General features: G+C 38.3%; 1 long non-coding RNA gene across 1 annotated transcript in view; it reads right to left on the reverse strand.

Annotated features, from left to right (window-relative positions):
* The window catches only part of LOC116763776, a 104,557-nt gene that overhangs the window by 66,616 nt on the left and 22,813 nt on the right, over positions 1-15,128 (reverse strand). The window contains exon 4 of the long non-coding RNA XR_004352619.1: positions 516-759. This is a non-coding gene — a long non-coding RNA (uncharacterized LOC116763776). The remainder of the gene's footprint in view (positions 1-515; positions 760-15,128) is intronic.

Raw genomic sequence — 15,128 nt, forward strand, 5'->3', positions numbered from 1 at the left:
CTTTGTCTTTTTATTTTTGCTTTAATCCCTGGAAGAGGGATAATAATATCTGTCTCTTAAGGTTGGTCTAACAATGAATTTTTAAAAATCTATGTGGAATGCTTAGCATCTTGCCTGAAATAAGTGCTTAATAAAGGTTCATTGTTTTTATTACTCTTGTTCACAAAAAGACTCAAGCTCTCAAAATATACTTGGCCTAAAATCCATCATCATCACCAAATATTAACTCAACTTCTATCATATACTATGCACTCTATCAGGCTCAGGGTCTTCTCATGCATTTCCACATGGAACAAATAAAAAACTGCCCTTAGAGATATTTAGAGTCTAGTGCACTACCTGTCCAGTGTCTCCTCAATGACCTTAGAAACAAAGCAGAACAAAACAGAGTTCCAAAAATATCAGCTGACCCATTTCTGTGCATGAATATCAACATTAATACATTCACCTGTTTTTTTTAAAAAAGGAAAAACAAAACTGTGCTTAAGATAAGACATCAGTTGATTCAAACATACCACAAGTCTTCATTCCCCTTCTTGCTGATTTTCTGGTGACTGAAAGCTTGTACACAGTGCTCCCAGGATATGAGATATGTCCTAAGCCATATAATTTTTTTTTAATTTTTATTTTATATTGGAGTACAGTTGATTAACAGTGTTGTGTTAGTTTCAAGTGTACAGCAAAGTGATTCAGTTGTACATATACAAAGCCGTAGAATTTTGACGTTTGCTGCTCTTGCTGAGTTGATCATTGAGTTATCTGAAAAAATTATTTAGAAGATATTTAATATTTAACATGTCTTAACAAGTCCGCTAGTCTAAGGATTTCATGGGTTACTGAGCTACAAGTCTTTCATTGTCTTTCTCCTTTTACCATACATATCAAATACACGGCAACATCTGATAATTTTAAGTTATCATTACTAAACAGTCACTTGGTACTCTATGCATCCAACCATAATATAAAGTTTCATCATACAATGTTACCTTGGTGGAAATTAGTTGAAATAAACTGGTCTCTCTCAGACTTTATTACCTAGATTATAACATTTATTTCTCTGACCAGAGAAAAATAGGTCCAGCAGTTCAACCCCCAGAGTCATCACTTAGTTTTTATTGTCTGATGATCATATGGAGAAAGAACACAAATATACAAGAAAGTTCATTAGGATGAATGGAAACATAATGAAAATTCCAAATGAGAAGTAAGGCAATAAATCCTATAGAGATTTCAAGGACAGCAAGATCTCAAGTAATGTTTGAAAAAGAAAAAAATCTTATGTTTGCTAGGAGGCAAACTCAATCTCTTCTTAGCTTGTTTGGTCAGCAAGTTTAGTCAAGTATCATAGACACTCTATGAGTTAGTATGATTTAAGAAAACCCATAGAAATGTTATCTGGCATCTAAAGCTACAACAGATGGCACACCTAACTATATGAGCATTAACGTGAGCTGATATATGCTTGCAGGAAATCAGTGTTATAAAGTGGTTTACCCACAGGAGGCCTTCCAACATTGTAATGCTTCACGTAGGCTTATTTCTTTTGGAAGTAAAACATGATTTTTCCATACTTTCTATGAAGCAGCAACACCCTTTTCTTAAAAGTTAAGGACTTAGTTTTTGACTATATATATATATATATATATATATATATTTACTTAGCAAAAAATACAAATATTATATCTTGGATCTTTATTTTCCACCTCAAATATCCCCTTAAACCTAGCTCTTCATTCTACCACTCTTCAACTGATCATTCACAAAAAGAAAAGTCTCCTTTCCCAAAAAAGCAGTTTGACATTTATATTCATATCTTCTCATCTCCCTTAAGGACCCAGATCTGTTTACAGGCATCTCATTTAAGAAGCATTCTGATATGATGTGGAAGGAATTAGAATGAAGGAAATTGATCTGATCTAATCTGATGCAACATAAGCCAAGTGGTTTATTATAGACAAATTCCCTCAACTGTGAGTTGTTGCCCACTAAAGGAAGTTTCATATACATGATTACATGGATGGGGAGACGTGAAAGTCTGGCAGACATAGCCACCACAACATTAATTTTCTTTTTCCATAAACAGTATTTCATACCCCTCCAACCAGGTTCATTCAGAAGAAGTCATTCAAACGCAAATTACAAAAATATCCTAATATGTATGTGATGGAGTTAACCACCCGCATTTGGAGATTTGTGGGAGGTTAAGAAGTCAAGACTTTAAAGATATCAGCCACAGGGACCCATCAATCTCCAACCCTTTACTCCTCAGATGGAAATAGCTTCGACCATAAAAATTGAGACATAGTCTCTAAAATGTCTCAGTTAAATGGTACAAGAGATGAAAAAAGTGAAGACATTTCCAGTCAAAGACATGGCTTCTCTAGTTTTTACCTATTTGAATATGGATTAATGAGTTGTCATTGTGAATTCTTTGCAAGTCACATTATATATTGATTTATTTCAATAGCAAATTATGGGAACATGGCAGTCAGGAGTCCTGAGTAAATGGGAGAGCTCCAGACATTAGGTTAGACCAGAACTACTTAAAGTGGGAGCTGTGGACCTGTGTGGTCCATGTAAAGAAAGTTTAGAAAGTGAGAGTTAATGCCTATAACTTTTATTTTTTATTATTATTTTTTTTTTGCGGTACACGGGCCTCTCAGTGTTGTGGCCTCTCCCGTTGCAGAGCACAGGCTCCGGGTGCGCAGGCTCAGCGGCCATGGCTCACGGGCACAGCCGCTCCGCGGCATGTGGGATCTTCCCAGACCGGGGCACGAACCCGTGTCCCCTGCATCGGCAGGCAGACTCTCAACCACTGCGCCACCAGGGAAGCCCTTAAGTGTTAATTTAATATTTATATTAGGTGCTATGTCAGTTTTCATCAACATATACAACATATACATATTCATTCAGTCTTCAGCAAACATTTAATGATCATCTTCCATGTGCCAGACATTGTGTCAAGGTCCTCATCTGTCAAGTTATTTTACAGTGTGAAATATTAACAATGAAAAAGGGCATTATGATTTATGTAGTAGTAGATTATTATTATTCCCATTTTGTAGATGAGGAAACTAATTCTTCAAGAGGACTGTGCAAGGTCACTCACGTAGGAATTAGTGGAGTACGGATTAAAATCCAAGTCCTATGACAGAAAACAAGCAGATCTCACAGTTTAGAAACAAGCCTGTGTGCAGTTAAGCCTCCCCCACCCCCATAGAAGTGATATTCCTCCATACATGCTGGCTTTTCAAGTTAGACAGAGCAGAATAAAACTTATTGTTGCAATATAAGGTTCAGGTGAGCATGGCTGCAAACTTCTCAGCACACAGTCCGCAGAGCAGCAACATGGACATTACCTGGGAGCTTGTTAGAAATGCAGTCTCAGGCTTCCACCCAGGTGCTCTGCATCGGAATTTGTGTTTTAACATGATACCCAGGGGATTCAGAGGCGTATTAAGTCTTAAGAGACATTGGCCTGCAACCCTGATAGCAACCCTCATTTTCAATCTGTGTTGATTCTCAAGTCTCAGTTTACCAATTCTCTCATCTCCTTTAGAGATTTGAAGTTAGAGTTACATAGGCCTGAGTTCTCTATAAACTTGCATAACCTCCCTCATTTAAACTTTGTCCATGTATAAATGAGGAGAGTAACTCTTACTTTCAAGGGTTATTATGAAAATTAACAGAAAGTGTGTATACATTTCTTTATACACATAGTAGGTACCCAGTAAGTATGAATTTGCTCATGTCACCATCAACCACAATCCTCACACCCTCTGTTATAACACACCTCAGCTCAGTCCTCGCTTCCATCTTTGTTCTAGCCCTAGTTCTAGCTCTCCCTTGCTGATACTTCCTGCCTCCTTTCCCATCTTCAGTGGCGTTCCCTATGTGTCTCGGTGTGGTCCAGCATTCTTAATCCTCTTCAGGTGACATCCTAGGGTCACAGATTTGCAGCACGTGTGCAAAGGTGCTGCAAGATGATTAGCTAGCAAAACTCACTTCGTTTATTTGGTGAATTTTCATGCCTCCTGGTGAAGCGCTGTACGCTCGATCTGACCACAAACCTCTAAACACCCTTCGTCTTAACACTGGTCACATTCTCAGCAGTATATTTCTTGTCATACCCCTGCATGCTTTTGAGTTTGTGAGTTTTTACACCTCAACTCCTTTAGCTTTTATCCTTATTTACTATTGAAGAATAGAAGGGCAAACAGTTTAACCTATTAGCTAGTGACAGACAGAGGCCCCTTTACTTAGACACATACCCTATTCCCCAACTCATGAGTCTCTTGGTATGTGGTCCTCTGCTGCCCCCTAAGGGCCTCTGCTCACTTTACCCACTGGCCTTGATTCACAGCCATTCAAAACCATTAAGAATACCTGTTCTGATTTTAGTACATGGAGTGCATTGTATGGAGTGTACACAAGTATAATTATAAAGTTTCACATTGTAAAGGATGTATCTGAAGTATAAAATATACTCCTCAACTGAAAGTGCTCCTTTTATGAGGTCCTTCCCATAGTACTAATCCTACTCTTGAAACATCATTAACTGTCCATTTATGGTCCCCATTGAATGGACAACACAGTCAGAGTAACATAATTCAGCCTGGGAATGAGCTACGGCCTCCAAGAAGAATGGTACCACAATAAGATAACACTACATGCCCATTACAGTGGTGAATTTTTAAAAGAAACTGACAATGCCAAGTCTTGGACAGGGTAAAGAACAACTGGAAATCTCATATATTGCTATAAGAAATGGTACAGTTTCTTTGGGAAATAGTTTGGCACTTGCTAATAAAGCTAAATATGCAGTTATCATGTTCCATATCTAGGTGTTAACCCAAGAGAAATGAAAACACATGCTGACACAAAGATCTGTAAACAAATGTTCAAACAGCTTTATTCAGAACTTGCCAAAGCAACTCAGTATCCTACAATAAGTAATTTGTGGCATATGCATGCAATGAAATACTAGTCATCAAGAGAAAGGAGTGAACTATTGAAACAGATAAGTTAAATGCATGTGAAAAGCACTTAGCTAAGCCAAGGGAGCTACAAACAAAAGCGTACGTGCTGTTTGAGTCCATTTAATATGAGATCCTAAAAATGGCAAATCTAATATATAGGAAACAGATCAGTGGTTACATGGTCCAAGGTGGAATGGATTGAGTGGGAAGGAACATAAGAGACTTTTGGAAGGTGATAGATATGTTCTATATCCTGACTGTGATGGTGTTTACGCAGGGGTTTAAATGTGTCAAAATTCCATTAATGTACACTTAAAAGGGGTGCATTTTATTAAGTCAATAAAATTGACTTAAAACAAGCAAACAAATATGTAGATAAGTACTTAATGATTTAAAATGTCATAATCGACAATGCATGCGCTACATACACATGATGAAGTTTCTTTGGCTTGCTTACCTCTCTGGAGCCCCTTTTAATTGAATTCTAATAGCAAAACACATTGACATGTCTCAACAGCATTACAAAGGACTAAAAATCAAGTTTCAATTTTTTTTCACTAATGTGTGATACAGAGCATTAGTGTCCTATCTGAAAAATATTTAGTTCAGTCTAATTATTTCAGAATATTTTGTGAACCTTTATGCAGATATCACTCCATCTAATAAAGAGTCTAGTTGAGTCATCACAAAAGTGAAAACAATAACAAATTAATGTGACAGAATGAAAAAGAGGCTGTACTAATGATCAGTGTTAACACAACCACCAAACAGCTGCTCAGCTCTTCCCAGAATCAGCCTTACCCTTGACTACATCTTCTTAAGCCTTTCTCTTCTGGCTTTGGACCATCTGTCATTTGGCAGATAAGCCATATTCTGAGACATCTATATTGAACCACCATTCTCAAACTCTGTGAATACACACTAATTCTAGGCAAGACCATGCTGGTCTATTTTAACATTTTTGTTTTCCTTAGTTTCATTTAAAACCCTGTCACACAAGGGAGAAACTTAGAAAATTTCAGTGGCAAAATGCAGCATAATTGCCTCTGGGAAGTTCCCCTTACCTTCTGCAAGCTTTTGGTAGCAATTCAATAAATTGTCAAGCCTTGCAAAGAAGGAAAATACTCTACAATTTCCTCTAGTCAATAATGAAGATTCACTGGGGATTCAGCTAATTCTGAAGTCTCACAGATTTTGAGCATCTGTAGGATTTTTCTCCTTAGCTGCCTTTCAATCTCAGTCCTGAATATGATATTTTAATTAGTTCTGACCATATTCAGTTATCGTTCTCTTACTTTCCAGACTTTATGTATCACTTATGAGAAATGAAAACAAAAATTGTCTTTCTTGGTCTTTGAAATAGCCCAGAGCACCTAGTCAATTTCTAAATCTATTTTCTCAGCTGAGTAGGGGAAGAAAAGGAAATGGAACCAGCTTGCTGAGCTAAATAGAAAAAGTTCAGAACTGAGGTGAAGAGCTAAATTATCATTTCCAGTACATCACATCAACAAGTTCATAGACAGCCCAGGAAATTCTACACTCTAAACCCTTCTACTGAACACCCACTGAATACATCATCTAAGGTGAGGTAAGAAATACAGAGGCAATGTTATCTTCATATCTGACTATTCCCAGGAGTCTATTTTGTTTAAACCATGTTTATCAGCTTATTACTCTCTTGACAAGCTATCTGGTTTGTACTTAGATCAGTCAAAATACTTGATTTAAAATATAAAATGAAAAGCGCTCTTATATGTCATAAAACCAATTTAGTTTTAATTTAGAAATAAAAATAGACCCTAGTGCAACCCACTGTTTATCCTTCTACCTGAACATGTTTTTATACTTCAGGAGAGAAAGACTACTTTACTCTCTGTACAAAAGCAAACATTTGAAAGGACCACAGGGTAGTATGTAGGAGGTTCTCAAAACAGGAAAATTCCTTTCTTTCCTCTGCTGTTTCATCCCTTCCCGTTTTCAGTTTGGAGCATTGACTGGTGACTTATCCTTATGTCTAAGAATCAGTAGATATAAAACTAAGGGATAAGAGTTGTGCTGTAAAAATGAACACTTAGGCAGAGCGTGGTGCTCCCATCACTGGAGATCAGTCACAGCTTTGATTTATTTGCAGCTCCTGGCACACTAACCACCTGCACAGCTAGTAAACAGGACAGCTAGTCAAAGATCAGGCAGTTCACGTGTTAGAATGCTTTGCTTACCAAGAAAGCACCTACTATATTTGCAAGAACCTTTACACAAAAACAAACACAGTGCAACCGAAGGCAGTGCATTTTTTTTTTTTTTTTTTTTGCGGTACGCGGGCCTCTCACTGTTGTGGCCTCTCCCGTTGCGGAGCACAGGCTCCGGACGCGCAGGCTCAGCGGCCATGGCTCACGGGCCTAGCCACTCCGCGGCACGTGGGATCTTCCCGGACCGGGGCACGAACCCATGTCCCCTGCATCAGCAGGCGGACTCTCAACCACTGCGCCACCAGGGAAGGCCGGCAGTGCATATTTTAACTACAGTTCCTCCGAAGAAGAACATAAACATCCACTAAACATCCAAACAGATTCATATTGCTGCAAGCAAGCACTCGGCAGAACTGTAATGGTAGGCGCTGGTGGCCTCACCATCAGAAAAATATAAAGACTAACATAGCCTAACCCTGTTGCCTCCTGCTAGTCCTTCTCTTGCTCCTTTCTTTTCTAAAGACCAAGTAAGGAAAAGTCAAAATAAGAGTAATATTTTTCTTTACTGATGGAAATAGAGTTTTATGAATACACAGTTTCACACCATGCTCCCCAAATCTGTATTTGGGATCCTCTTATAAATAAAACAAGTCTCCATTCCAGTTTTCAACATTGCCACAATTAAACACACACGCGCATACTCATACACACCGAAAATGTATACACAGTTTTCAGGGAACCTTAGATATCCACAGCATATACTTAGATCAATTCAAATCCACGTGCAACCATGTATTTGGCCTGTCAAGGTATGTTCACATTTGGAAAGTTATGATAAGCAAAGATTATATTTACCTTTGAGCTTTTGACCCTGTGTCATCACAAACGTGACAGATGAGGCACAGAGGACTCCCCCCTTCCTTACTGCCCACAGTGAGTACTAAATATTTAGAATAAAACTAGAGAATCCCCAGCCCTAAGTTAGCAAGCAAACAAAGCAATTACAAACAAAAATCAAGAAACCTCAGCTGACTCTAATCCTACAGTTCAGAGATGACTTCTGGTGCCATTTTCAACCCATACAGGAGCAATATCACAGTAAAGTGAGTGCTGTTAATTCTCTTTAGTAAAGCTATTTCCTTATTTCTTATGAGAATAAGTTTTAGGGAACAAAATTTGATAAAGAGCCCAAAACTAGTCAGAGTCAAATGATAAGTTTCACCTACAAAGATACAGGGTATATCTTTCGGTGGTGGTGGTGGTGGTGGTGGTGGTAGTGGTGGTGGTGGTAGTGTGTGTGTGTGTGTGTATACATGCAGTTCTGTACCTGTTTTTCTAAGCTATGACTAAAAGAACAATAACTAAATATGCTTTTCAAGGAATAATTACAAATGATAACTCCATTTCCTTCACTGAGTAGAAACGGGACAAAATTCCAAAGCCATTGCTGGTACTAAAATTGTTCGCTTTTGCTTTCTGTTAAGGTTTCCATTATTGTATAATGTTAGTAAGTATGAAGAAAAGAATTAAGAAGTGACAGAAGATGAAAATCTCAATCCCTCAAATGAGAGTACCACTCTCTTCATTTCTCCACTGGCACACATGGCTCAAGCCCCTAGTCCCCAGCCTGCTGCTACCCAGGACAAGGACCTTCCCCTGATCTCTGTCCCACCACCCTCAGTTTATTCCCTAAGAGACCACTTCATTATGCAACCTGACTTCTTTATTCTGCCTACTCTAGATTTGCAGGTCCTCTACTTGCAAAGCTTTTCCCACTGTTGATAGCATTTAATCCACGTTTGGAGAAAAGCAGCTTCTTCACGTCCCTCAGTCCGTGTGCAGTTACAGTTTGCAACAGAATATGTCCAGGTGCCTGACATGGATTCAAAAGTGCCCTGGCAGTAGCATCGCTGCACAGAGACGACGATTATATGTCTATTCCCTCTCAGGCACACAAAGAGATGAGACCACCCGCCCCAAACCAGTGCCAGCAGCTAGCTGTCCCTCTGCTTCTTTTCAGACCGCACACAGCTGTTACAGTGCTGAGAGGGAAAGCACAGCTGCCTCCGTTTGACCCACACCTACAGGCTTTTCTTCATTCTCGCTCTCATTTCCATGAGCCCCAACTGCTTGCATCTCTCCTCCGCTTCTATCTGTATTAGAGGAAGTACAAGGCTGTGGGCAGAGTCTCCACTGTCTTCCTGTTTAGATCAGACACGTAAATAAACACATCTGTTTGGCTAGGACACAAGCAAAGCCTTAAATAGTAGCATTGCCTAAAAGATATCACTAAGTTCTGTGAAAGAATTATTATAATCATTCTCACGACAAAGCAGCTCTCATACAGCTAAACAAGACACCATTTCACAAACCCAGTTGCCTCATTTTTTGCGTATATGAAAAATGCCGGTACTAGAGAACCACAGAAGGCAAGCAATTGCACATAACAGCCAAGTAAATCCATGTTCTCAAAACGGGGCACCATGGAGAAAATCACAGTCTTATGAAATAACAACTCTCTCTAAAGCAGATAAAATCCTTTTTAAACATCTGCCTTAGGAAATTCAAGTTGTTTTCATGAGTCTCTCTCCTCCCAATCTACTCTGAATTTGTTCATAAACATGGATGTCAATACTAGATGTATATTTTGTTGTTTGTGAAAAAACATCTCTTGAGGATTGCCTACTATTTTTAGCAGACAGATTATTAACCATTTTCTTAACTACCTTCCTTAAAGGGAAAATTAATGGCCCCTGTTTATTTCTCATGTTTAAAATAAAAGAAACCCTAATCTACACTTATAAAATACCAGCATAATCTACATTTATGTAACACAATTTGTTTATTTAGGTACTTCCCAAATATTGTGAAAAGCTTTTAGCTCTACTTCTCTGTTTTCATGTCCAGGACCCAAGTGCTGTGCTGTCTAGAATAACAAAGACCATTCTCTCTCCTGTAACTGTGCCCATTTTTCAGCCAGCAAGGCAAACAGGCAAGTGCTAATGGCTGGTCTGCAGCGACGGCACTTTCACGCCAGGAGTTAGCCACAGGCAGCTCTGGAGCCAGATCAGCCCAGGACATTGCCTTGTACCCTTTCTCAAGTATTAATCACCTTTCTAAAGGTCACGGTGCCTGACATGTGGACAGAAAGGCAGAACTCCACCAGCCAAGCTCCCTAGAGCAGTTCACACTACTGGTGCACTTTGCTTGAGGCTTACATCACTTGCTTACCTTCTCGTACGATGTTACAATCTTCAAATGTTGTACAAGCTGAATCCTACCCCCTTATCCATCTGGAAAACCCACACTCCTGAAGCCCAAGTATCTCCTCCAGGGCAAGCCTTTATTGATGCCACAAGGCTCTGTTTATCTTCCCTTTTTCAATGCAGCCAGCAGATTCTGTATTCACTTCCTTACTTCTGCTAAAGCCCTGACTGATTACACTGCCCTGTGGTGATCTATACGCATGTCTGGCCCTGCCTTTGCCCTTAGATTTCTTCTTGGAGTCTAATCTTAACGTGACTCCTCAGGCTGACCTTCCCTGAAGGCTCAAAGTTGGTTTTCTCTGTTATACGCTCCCATTCTGCTGTGTTCTCTTCCTTTATATAAAATCACATGTCAGCATTGTACAGTTTCTATTTCCCGGAACCTTAAATTCTGTGACTGTAGGGACCTTAACAATCCTGTTTGCAACTGCATCCCTAATGCCTGGGACAGTGCCTGAAATCTATTAGTTCTCAACTGTCTGAAAACATCAGGTGAATAAATAAATGCATAGTAGCTTCTTGAAAGTTGGAACCATATCTTATTCAAATTACTATGCCCAGTCTATCCAAGTCAGTGAGCAGCAATTTTTTGACTCAATGATGAACTCAGTAAATTGTGTGTTATTCATTTATAATTCTACAAATATAGTCAAGTTAAACAAACTTGATTCTCAAGGAAAGTGTATAACCTAATTTCCTAAAATTTATAAGGATCAGAGACATGGAAGAGTAGAAGAAAACACTGAGAATTTAGATTTTTAAATACAATTTATTTTTGACTAGTGGTATCTTGAAAATATTGTACTATGCCATAAAAAATTGCTTTGATGTATGTCCAGCAGCTAAACAAAAGTCAATACATATTTATCTATGTTTATTATCATGCATGGAAAAATTAAATCACAGGTAATTCAGAGCAATTCAAACCTTCACTTTAGTTTTGCCTTCAATATTACTTTCTACTCATATTTGCATATTTAAAAAAATAATCAATTAGTCATAGTCAACCTTTACGTGCAGACACCATATTAGGCAATATGTAGAAATGCAGAAGTAACAGGAGGGAGACAGATGGCTCCATGTAATATACATAATAAAATGTCTTGCTTTGCTCTGCCTTACTTAGATATTATGCATTCAATCTGTAATGCTTTATATTCTTTTGCATAGGTGTGGGGTTTTTCCTCTGATTAGACCTGAATTTCCTTGGCTACAAACACCTTGACTTTTGGTTAACTCCTTTTCATCATCATTTGTCCTTCTTTCTTACTGTATCAACTCATACATTCACTCATCAAATATTTATTGAATGTCTGCTACGTGTCAGTTACTCTGCTAGATCCATGATATAGAGAACAAGATAAAGTCTCCACTCCCGTGAAGCTATCTTGAATGTGTATGTGGGAGGCGGGGTGGAGCAAAGATTAAACAAGTAAACAAACAAATATGAAATACGTTAGCTAGAAAAAAGTGCCATAAAAACTTATATAACAGGATAAAGGGTTAGGAACTGGTAAGTATGAGGGTTATTTAAGATGAAAAGGCCAAGGAACAATTAAGCAAAAACCTTAATGTATTGAGGAAAGCATTGAAAGATCTGGGTAGAAGAATGTTTTAGGCAGAGAGAACAAAAGGCTCTGAGGTGGTAATGAGCCCTGTGTGTTCCAAGAACATCAGAAAGATGGTGTGGCTGGAGTTGAGTGAGAGAGGGGCAGAGGGGTATAAGATAGGGGTAGCATGAGCCAGATCATGTAAGGCCAGCATAGGCTATGGTAAGCAGTTTAGACTTTATATTTATGCAATGAGAGGCTTATGGAAGGTTTTGAGCAAAGGAGTGACATAATCTGATTTGTCTTTTATACTCTAGCTGCTCTGTGGCAAATAGGCTATAGGGCTGCAAAAATGGAAGCTAGACCAGTTGGGAGGTATTGCAATGGGCCAGGCAAGACGTGGTAGTGCCTTGGATTGGCACTACCTGGAGGTAATAAGAAGTGATCACATTTTGAACATACTTTGAAAGTAGAGATGGAAGACAAGACTTTCTAAAGGTCTTCATGTTAATTGTGAGGAAATAAGAATTGAGGATGCCTTCTAGGTTATTAGTCTGAAAAGAGGTGAATAGTGATGCAGTTATGAGATGCGGAAGACTAGGGGAGAAGCCTAGAATAGGGCTCCCAAGAGCAGATGCTCCACAAATGCTAATTCGGTAATTAAAAAACAAAAAAGTACAAATTAATACCATTGCAAGCTGTTTATATAAGTGATAATAAGTACATAACTTCAAATTCCAAATCTGTAGCATTTTTAAAAGTAGCAATAGTAATCAGAGCAGGAACAAGGAGAAAATAACATCCCAAGAAAAATCATCTTTAGAACGCATAATTGAAAATCATTTCAGACTACTGCAGGACTTCAGCTTCAAATTTCACAAATTCTAAGAGCTCTAACATTAATTAGTTTAAAGTTATTTGTTGAATGATTAACAATGATTCAATTCATTTATCTCTCACTTATTTAGCAGAAGACATTACTGTTTAGCATAAAAGACTCTCCTACCTCTAGATACTCATGTTTTCAAAGAAGTTAGAACGGACAAGCTACATCATATCTTTATTCATTGTCACGATAGTAATCAGCTGAGAACTTTCAACTTGACCTCTGTGTAGCACTCAGAATAGATAAAGATTGGTTGCTACGATATCTTAATAACATAAATATCCATTCCATCAAGCCAGGCTCTTGAAATTCATCTTAGAGTTTAATAGTGAAGTACCCGCTCCTTAATTGGTAAGGTTTGATTAATATGTCCTTTCTTACATCCACATGGCCCATTTGCAGTAGGTTAAACTTGTTTCATTTTTCAAGTTACAACAGTTTAGGGATTTCTGCTTCCCTTTTATCTCTGATGTAAAGTATTGCACCAAAGGAATGTGCACTAAATCTGTTTTTACTAATATTCTAGCTGCTTAAATTCAAGGCTCTAGACATGTAATAAAGAGTTATTTCTTGATGGTTTTATAAAGATCCAAAGACTAGACACTAGGGCAAGAAGCATCATTCCATTTGTATAGAATTTTTGAGGAAGGGAAATAGGGGGAGTTTTCTTTTGTTATTTATCACCTAAAATTTGAAATTTTTGCCATTACACCACTCAGTAAACCCTAAGGATAGCTTCCAGTTGGTCTGAGTTACAATAATCTTGTGAAGATTTACTGCTGAGTTTCATGTTATTATAAATGAAGGAAATTCTACTCACAGTCCAAATATCAAATGCAGCTTCACAAAGGGTCAGGCAACATCACAGTGCCACGGGCTTTTATCATAAATCAGACACTCTGGAACAAATTCAGAGCTCTGACTTCCCAAGTTTCCATGTAATATTCTGCACTGTTTTTTCATTTGAACACATGGAGGCCAGCTGTAAATCATACACTAACCTAAAAACTAGGAGACTATTTTTTTTTCTCCCTGGAATAAAAACTAAGTAAATGGCTGATTCAGGAAAATACTACTATTGGCAGGAAGTGGAGCACCCTTAGAGGACAGGCAGAAGCACATTCAATCCCTGGCCATTTAACAAGATCTGCCAATTCTATGTCATATCTCTTCCCACAAGACTCCTGTCCCAAATTGCGCCATGTATTTGCTTTCGTTTTATTCCAAGTGGAGAGTTCGTTTTCTTTTCTATAACTACTGACTGGCCATTCCATATGTAACTTGTATAATCATCTCTATAGGCCATGGAGAAATATTGTTTGTATCAGTAAGAATCCCTATTTTTTTTTTTTAGTCTTTCCCTATCAAACCAGCATTCCTCTTCTGCTGGGATTGTCTCACCCTTTATAGATAGTCCTATGTAATGGATTTCAAAATGTCTTTAACTTGGTTCTCTTCTGCCATGTCTCTTTAGCCCTGATAAACCCTTGGCATGTTTGCCCAACGTGGCCACGGAACACCATGCACTGTGTTCCCCACGCAGTGATGTACACAAAGGAGGGACCCTCATTCTTGACCTCAAATGGTGCATCCTGGAATGGGGTTGTGCGTGCCTGTAGCAAGGAGTGTTTTTTCTTTATTCACACAATGGGCTAGCAACAGCTCTGTTTTTGCCCCACAAAAGTCACGTGCCCTTGACTCTGCCACAGCAGGCAATTCTAACCAGCTTCTACTCTGTAGACTCTTTCAGGCTAAAGTCTGGTACCTGCATCTGTGCGTCCAAAACCTCCAGGGTACACAGTCAAGTTCTCCCAATATCTTTGAAACCATATCCAACTCTGAAACCATGAAAAACTGGGTCCTACCTTAATGTGAATGGTGAATATAATGCATCAAAATCTTAAATAAAATATAGTATTAACCAATCAAATCCAGCTGTATATTTAAAATTAATATTCTTTGCGTTTGTTCCAGGAATATATAGGTTACATATAGGTATGTATCAATAAAGTTCATAACATAAACAGATCAACTAAGAAAAAAACAACTCAATTTATAGTACATTGAAAAAAGGCATTTGATAAAATTTACCATCCACTCTTAAAGGAAAAATCTCTTAAAAACATGAATAGAAAGATGTATATTAAAATCAATCACAGTTTTTCCAGCCAGCCTCATACTTGAGCATTGCATGCTTGCCCATTAATGCCAGATAATAGTATTAGTATGCCCAAAATAATAATCATTCTCTCTACAAA

The sequence above is a fragment of the Phocoena sinus genome, chromosome 12 (genome assembly GCF_008692025.1).
Source record: "Phocoena sinus isolate mPhoSin1 chromosome 12, mPhoSin1.pri, whole genome shotgun sequence".
In the NCBI taxonomy this organism is placed as follows: Eukaryota; Metazoa; Chordata; class Mammalia; order Artiodactyla; family Phocoenidae; genus Phocoena; species Phocoena sinus.